Here is an 8,484-nt window from a genome sequence, read left to right on the forward strand (position 1 = left end):
AGATCCCTCCACTCATCCCAAAGAGACTCCAAGTGTTTCAAGACAGCCTTGTGAGGATACAGCCCTTCCCGTATGGAATGATTATATGGACTTACAAAATTTGGTGCAACAGGAAGGAGAAGAAAATAATCATACGGATGGGTGGGTCAAAGACTGTTTAGATCATTTAACCTCGAATGAAATTGAACTGTTATGGAATTGCATTTCTGAAATCACATCGGAAATGGGATAAAAACCAAAACAAAACAAAATTTTTTTAATAACAAATGGGAGGAGGGTCATGATGTCAATTAAAAAAATATTATATAGAGTAAAATCTTGGTGGTTCACTTCAGTTTTCCAGCATGAGGTGATCCACGTTTCCCGAAATATGGATCCCATTCCAAGAGAGATTGTGTAGAGCCTTCACTTCAGTTCTGTTTTTTTTTCTACCAAGAGGAGAGGGTCCCCAAAGGGCTACCCATGTCCAAAGAGAGAAAGTGTAGAGCGTTCATTTCTGTTTTTTTTCCAAGTTTAGGGAAGGGAGGTCTCAAAATGACACCCCCCCATTTTCAAAGAGAGATGGTGTAGAGCGTTTATTTCTGTTTTTTTCCAAAGTTAGGGAGTTTTCAAATGGCTACCCATTTCAGAGAGAGAGAAGGTGTAGAACGTTCATTTCAGTTTTCCAACATTAGAAGGTCCCAAAATACCTTCTGAATTCAAAGAGAGATCGTGTAGAGCGTTCATTTCCAGTTCTCCAAGATCAAAAGAAGAGGGTCCGCGTTTCCCAAAAGGGCTTTCCGTATTCAGAGACAGCGAAATGCAGACTTCAGTTTTCTCCCTCCCCAACAATAGAGGGTCCCAAAATGGCTTCCCATTTCAAAGAGAGAGGGAGAGGCGTTCATTTCCATTCTCCAAGATAGGGTCGTCTGCTTTTTCCCAAAATGGCTTCCCAATTCAAAGAGAGAGAGAGAGAGAGAGTAAAAGGGTGTGTAGAGCGGTCATGTTCATTCTCCAAGATAGAGTCGTCAGCTTTGGCTCAAAATGGCATCTCCCCATTCAAAAAGAGATCGTAACCAATTTTTTCCAGTTTTTTCCAAGATGGGGGGGAGAAGAAAACCTAGGATGGAATAACACGACACACAGAGAGAAAGAGAAAAAAAAAACGCCATCTTGTCATTTTCTGATAGGGTACCGGTGTTCGAATACTTTTGTGACCGACTGTCTGATTATACTGGGAGAACCATAAAATCGGAAAAGCGATGGGTTTCACAGTTAACGAGGCAATCGAAGACAGACTGGGAAAGAGAGATCCTTTTTTTAGCTCAGAAGCAGATTACCCTGGAAATCCGTGACTCTGACCATATAATTTCTCCATAGACTCTTTGAACGGTATTCAGGAGACATCCTCCATGAGAGAAAAAAAAATCTCCCCTTCCCCTTCTAAATCGACTGGAAAGAGAATGAGGTGGAAGAGATCCATCCACGAGAGATCATACTCTTGAACGTCAGACAAATATGAAATCGAATAGGTTAAACAAAAAATGCTTGAAATGTCATCGAGTCTCGAAAATTTAGGTCTCTCTCTCTCTGAAGGAAATGAGAAAATGGGAATCTGTGTTTTTCTTCCTCAACGGCTGACATTCATCTGAAGTGACACTCGAAATGTTTAAATAGATAAACGAGAATCCATTCTCAAAAAAATGACGCTGTGTCGTCAATTGGAGAATCGAGTCGGCTGGGAAAATATTTTTGAGAGCCAGGAAAAAAATTTTTCTAACTCTAAAAAAAAAAAAAAAAAAAAAAACTTTTTGTTAATTTTTATCATGTCTTTAGACATGATAAAAATTAACTACCTTCCCCTTTTGTCTGGGAATGTTGTCTCACCGTTTCTAAAAATAGACCATCACTCATCCTTTCTAAAAAGAATAAAATTCCAAGAATGGGTTCTGGTCTATTTTTAGAAACGGAGAGACAACATTCCCAGACAAAAGGAGGGTAGAGTTAATTTTTATCATGTCTATAAGTATATGTTAATTTTTATCATGTTATTTTATCATGTCATTTTATCATGTCTATAAAAAACTTTTGGTTAATTTTTATCATGTCTGTAAGACATGATAAAAATTAACCAAAAGTTTTTTTTTTTTTTTTTCCGGCTCTCAAAATTTTTTCCCAGCCGACTCGATTCTCCATTGACAAGACAGCGCCATTTTTTTTAAGAATAAACTCTCGCTTATCTATTTAAGCATTCCCAGTTTGGCTTTAGATGAGTGTCAGCCGTTGAAGAAGAAGCATCCTGTCACTTGGGAGAGACATATTTTGAGGAGTCAACATGTTGTGTGGACCGTTGAGATCGATTTTTCTCTTCCCGTTGTGTGGACATTGTTGAGCGTTTTGTGAAGCTTTGAAAGAATGGAGGGGTTTTGATGGAGAATATTTCTTTTTATTGAATTTTTAAAAAAAGATTTAAGATTCACATTTTATAACAGGTTTTACATGGAAAGAAGCTTTTTCTTCTAGTTTGACGACTTCTTTTTCTTGGGAGATGTTTCTATTGGAAAGATGGAAGGAAAGACGATTCCCACATTGAAGAAGGTTCATGAGAAACTCGTACGGATCTTGGTTCTCTTCTCGAGCCGATATATCATACGGAATCCGGGACATGTTTTGCAATCGCTCCAGTTCCTCCTCGTATTTTTGCTTGCTCGCCAATTTCATGCGGGGACGAAACTGGTCCAGAATATACAATCCCTGGGGTTGAGTCACTCGAGAAAAAGCGACATATTGCTGAAATCGATTAAAAGGTCCGTGCATGTAAATTGCGATCGACGGAAAGGTGGCTCCTTGGGCTTTATGAGCCGTAATCGCTTCGGCTAACATCAAAGGAAACTGTTCGCGATAAAATGCGAGTGTTTTTGTCGAACAGGTGTCGATACGAATGGAGACGCGATCGATAGGAGCTAGACTATTCGAAAATTGCAGCCAGACACGCGTCACAACTCCGTCTTCATCCTGGTCTATTTGGTGTAGTGTTCCAATCGCTCCATTTATCCATCCTTTGGATCTGTCGAGCGTTTTAGTCAATTGATATCGCGCTCCTCTTTGTAAATGGAGGACGGATTCGAGATTCGCCATCTGAGATCGATGTAAATGTTGACTCTGTTTCATCAACCTCTTCCGCAATTTTTCGCTCTCGGAATAAATCACGTCTCGAGCCAGACACGAACAGTACGTCCCTCGGGATTGGAGACGTTTCATATTATATTTCTCTGCATCCTTGCTCGAAAAACAGAGAATAATAGCTTCGCGAGGAATTTCGTCGAAACTGCGAACGCGGGACTGGAAAAATGCCACATCGTCCGGTTCTAAAAAGTGATTTCTCGTTAAACGATCGAGTCTCTCCTCGTAATCCAGAGAGAATCGCATACATTCGACTAGTTCATAGTAGAGCGTGGATTGAGGCGTCCACCACCCTTCAGAATAAAAAATGAGCATGTCGCGAATCGGTTGGAGGTGCTGCAAATCTCCGAATTTAATCATATGCACATTCCCAAACGGCTTATCCGGCACATGACACAATTGTCGAAGTTGCTGGTCGAGGCGCGAAAATAAATTGGATCCGATTGTGGAAACGTCATCCAAAATCACCATCCGTAAAGGAGCATACAGGGGTCTGTAATAGTCTAAAGTCTTTTGGGTCAGAGGTCGAACAAAAGTCCCGTTAATTTGAAGACGCAGGGCATGATGCAAAGTATCTCCCGTAATGTAGACCGCTCCTTGAGCACTGAGTGCGAGTTTGAGAACCGAGCACGCTTCGCTAAAAAGAGGCGTTCGAATCAGAGTTTGGTATAAAGCTTGGATCAGGAAAGATTTACCCGTTCCGGCAGATCCTTGCACAATAATATCCAGAGGAGGGGGACGTTTCGATTCAGGTAACGCGTAATAGGTGTACAAACGGACGAGAACGTAGATCAGGAAATTGTATTGCTCTTTATTACATTGTCGAATACATTTTTGATAGGCTTCTTCGGACCACATATCCTTATACTGGAAATTCGTATAGCTTTCCCACTGCTTGGGAGGAAGATGTTTCTTTCGCGGTGGGGAGTTCTTTTTAAGAACAGCATAACGTTCCCTTTGAAGTATTCGTTCTCGCTCTCGATTAGCTGAATTGCTTCGCCAGCCTCGTTTCTGTTCACGCATTTTTTCCCTAAGACGTTCTCTACTGGATAGGCTCATCGTGACACCACTCAAAAAGGTGAAGTGTGTGTATAGAAAATCACTTCCTTTAATTTATATACATATACTTTTTGAGGAGGGGGGGATGTGAAATGACCTCGTCTCGAAACGAACCAATAGCACTTCGAGAAGACTTGGAACGAGATAGGTTTCTTAGAGAGAGAGAGGGACACAAAAAAAATATATAAAAAATCAGAATGATTTATCCGTCGACCTCTAGGCTAAAAGTAAACAAACAAAATTTGAAAAGGTCAAGGTGAACTCACTGAATTCATCTTAGAAATCAGATAGGAAAAAAAATGAGGGTACCCATGTTTCCTCTTCAACAACATAGACTCATCTAAAACGAAACTCGGAATGCTTACACAAATAAACAAGAATCCATTCTTAAATAAAAAAATGGGGACGTCTTGTCGATCGAGTGGGCTGGAAAAAATTTCTGTAACTCTGAAAAAAAAAAACTTTTTGTTAATTTTTATCATGTCTTTAGACATGATAAAAATTAACTACCTTCCCCTTTTGTCTGGGAATGTTGTCTCACCGTTTCTAAAAATAGACCATCACTCATCCTTTCTAAAAAGAATAAAATTCCAAGAATGGGTTCTGGTCTATTTTTAGAAACGGAGAGACAACATTCCCAGACAAAAAGAGGGGACAGTTAATTTTTATCATGTCTATAAGACATGATAAAAATTAACCAAAAGTGTTTTTTTTTTTTTTTTTTTTTACTCAGAAATTTTTTTCCCAGTCAACTTGGCTGGACAAGACATCTCCGGATTCTTCCTGGAATGGACTCTATGATCTATTTAAACATTTCGAGTTCCGAGTTTCGCTTCAGTTGAGTGTGAGCCGTTCTAGAAGAAGAAACCATCCTGTGACTGGAGAGAGAGAACTATTCCTTTTTTCCATTCACCCGTTGTGTTGAACCGTTGAGATATTTGCTTTTATTAATATTTTTTTTCCTAACCCACGCGTCTTTAAACAATGGAATAGTTTGAAAGGGTCAACCCATTTCATAGATATAAACCTCATACCTTTATCTCAACGGGTCTCGAGTCGGTGAAGGAAGGAGCAGGCGACGAGAACTAAGCATGTCTGTTTATCGAGTAGACGCATCGGGGAAAGAACGATACCCGACCGACCCCCAACATCCTCATTACGAATTATACGTTACGGATCCTGAAGGAAATCCTATCTTGGCTCGAGACAAAAACGGTCATGAGTATTACGCGGTAGATTTAAACGGAAACCAATACATTTTAGCTCCTCGACGGTATGCCCGAACGGCTTTTGGACGAGAATACTACCCGAAATTTCAAAATGGGGACGAGTATTCGCTTTATACGTCTGTTTTATTCCCTTATGCCAAAGACGAATCGGGGCATGAAATGTATCCTGAAAAGGCGGAAGGAGTCGAATATTGTTTAACGGCCGGCGATCAAATTCGTTATGCTCGCGATGCTTGGGGAAACGAGTTTTATCCTCGAAGAGCGGATCAGCAAACGGAATACCTCTGTGAAGAAGTGGGGTATGCGAAAAGAGCCGACATCCGAAACGTATCCTAAATTTTATATCTACACTTCTGGTTAAGATCTCTCTCTCTCTCTCAAAAGAGAAGAAAATAATAAAGAGTGTGTTACTGCAATGGAGCATTCTGACGCGGAACCTATTTCGTATTCCATTTGGTGTGTGAAATGCCGAACCAAGACCGATACGGTCGACGTCCACTATCGCATGTCGAAAAATCGACGGCCGATGGTCACGGGAAAATGTCAGGCGTGTGGAACCAAGAAACAACAGTTTATTACAAATGCTTCCGTTCCACCTGGAATTCAGTTCCTGGATGAGGAGGAAGAAAAAGTAAAATGTTCCGAGTAAGAAGAAACAAGTATATTCAAATCAAAAATTGGAAAAAGATGGATCTTACTATTATATGCTCTCCTAAAGCGGGTGGTTCTCCTTTACAGTTTGGCATACAGACGGATTCGCATAATCCGGTTCCAAGACTCGTGAATTTTCCTCAACCGGCAACTCCACCCTTAGATACTTCTTGTTTGAATGAGTTTTCTAGCATTCTGAAAGAATATCTAAACGTCGTGAGAGAATTGATTCTTCCCCTGCATCGAAATGTTGAATAAAAGAGCTCTGAATGTGGAAGCAAGGACACGGATCCAAAGCCAAATTCGGAGGGTTGAAAGGGATAGGTGTAAGTCCATTATTAAAAAAAAAGAAACAATGGTGATGTCATGTCTTGTCGATCGAGTCGGCTAGAAAAAATTCTCTAGATAAGATTAAAAAAAAAAAACTTTTTGTTAATTTTTATCATGTCTTATAGACATGATAAAAATTAATTCTCTCTTCTTTTTGTCTGGGAATGATGTCTCACCGTTTCGAAAAATAGACCATCACTCATCATCCTTTCTAAAATAATAGAATTTCAAGAATGGGATATGTTCTATTTTTCGAAATGGTGAGACATCATTCCCAGACAAAAAGAAGAGAGAGTTAATTTTTATCATGTCTATAAGACATGATAAAAATTAACCAAAAGTGTTTTTTTTTTTTTAACTCAAAATTTTTTTCCACAGCGCTGAGAAATTTTTCCCAGTCGACTCACTCATCCAAACAAGACATCTAAAATTGTTTCTAGAAGGAGCTCTCATTTTTTTCTATTTAAGGAACTTGAGTTTCGGCTTCCCATCAGTCTGTACTCTGCATTCAACCTGGATACCCATTCTTTGGAGATAGAGGGGAAACTTTCGCAGTTTTTTTTTTTTTTGAAACCCTCTATGGATCAGAGAATCTCACACATATCCTCCTCCGTGGATCGAAATGGACTGACCGCCATATCTGTTTTAGATAATAGTTTTGAATTTTCCACCTCCTCCACAAGATTGGACTATCTCAATATTTTTTTAAAGAAAAACAAAATTATTTTTTATGATTATTCTACAATTTTTAGGTTTTCTTTCCCCCCACTCCTCTTTAAGAAGAATAAAAACATAAAGCACATTGAAACAGTTCCGATAAATTTTGAAACTGAAAGTCCATCACCTTGTTCTCCACGGGACTAAAATAAGTTTCCCCGGTCTGAGAATCTTCTTGGATTTGAAGAGGTTCTCTCATCACACTCTGAAGCCAGGTCGAAAAGAGGAGAGCGTCTGGACCCAAATCGTTGAGGAGTCTTTCCAGGGAATTGAAGGTGGTAAAAGGGGTATAGCGGAGAATCCCGCTAGGGCGGTCCGACGTATCGATCCAGAGATCCGTCGTTAAGGATCGGTAAGGGTGAAAAGGGGCTCGAGAGATCCATTGCTGAATAGTCCGTTGACTTTTCGAACTCATCCAAGTCCTTTGCTGGGAAAGGCAAGTCACGAGTTCCGATCCTCGAAAATAGAGCGTGCCCGACCCCAAGTAAAACGTGAGGGGAATTGTCTTGGCGAAACGGAAACGAATCGCGAGGGAAAAAGACTCTCGCCGTAACCACTCCATGGCGTTTGGTTTTCTCTCTCTCCTGAGGATGAGATGGAAAAAAAAAGAAAAGGCAACTTTTCTCTCAGCTTAGGAAGAGAGAGGAGAAGGAGTGTTCTCGAAAAGACTCATGGGAAATTTCCTCTTCTTCTTCTTCTTTTTGGGGTAGGTGGGAGGAACTCGTTTTTTTTTTGGCGGAGAGAATGCGTCGGATGACATCCCTAGACATTTAAAAAAAGAATAGATAGGATGGATTCTTCAAATGAGAAATGCGGGGTGGCTAAGGGATCTTATTCCATTTTTTTTACTTTTCTAAATAACATATAGAATCGGGTGGATTCCATTTATCTCCTTCTAAAAAATATAGCAACACTTGATCCTTCCCGTCCTTTTTCATTTCCTGTTGACGTGTTAGATACTTTAGAGCCTCTTCGATTTTAATTAAGTAACCCCGATAGACCATCCGATCATCAATACTCCCGATATTGCGTTCGGGAGACATTCTATAAGCAGCTTGAGATTGGAAAGGAGAATAATTATCAAAGTAGGTATTACGGCGTAAATGTTTAGGATGTTCGACTATAAAAAAATATTGTGTATAAATGCATTGATCTAATCCCGTAAATTCTAGTTTGATTAAGGGATACTGAGCCACGTCCGAGGGTTGGTAGGCGAATCGGTAGCCGGACTCTTCTTCAAATTCCTGATACGCGACTCTGAACCATTTGAATCGAGGGTCGTCGTCTTTCTTGAAGCGTCTTTTATCCATTTGTCCATGCGGAAAATCCCATTCAT

The sequence above is a fragment of the Stegodyphus dumicola genome, chromosome 8 (assembly GCF_044657685.1).
Source record: "Stegodyphus dumicola isolate Sdum_Otavi_A_Nest chromosome 8, ASM4465768v1".
In the NCBI taxonomy this organism is placed as follows: domain Eukaryota; kingdom Metazoa; phylum Arthropoda; class Arachnida; order Araneae; family Eresidae; genus Stegodyphus; species Stegodyphus dumicola.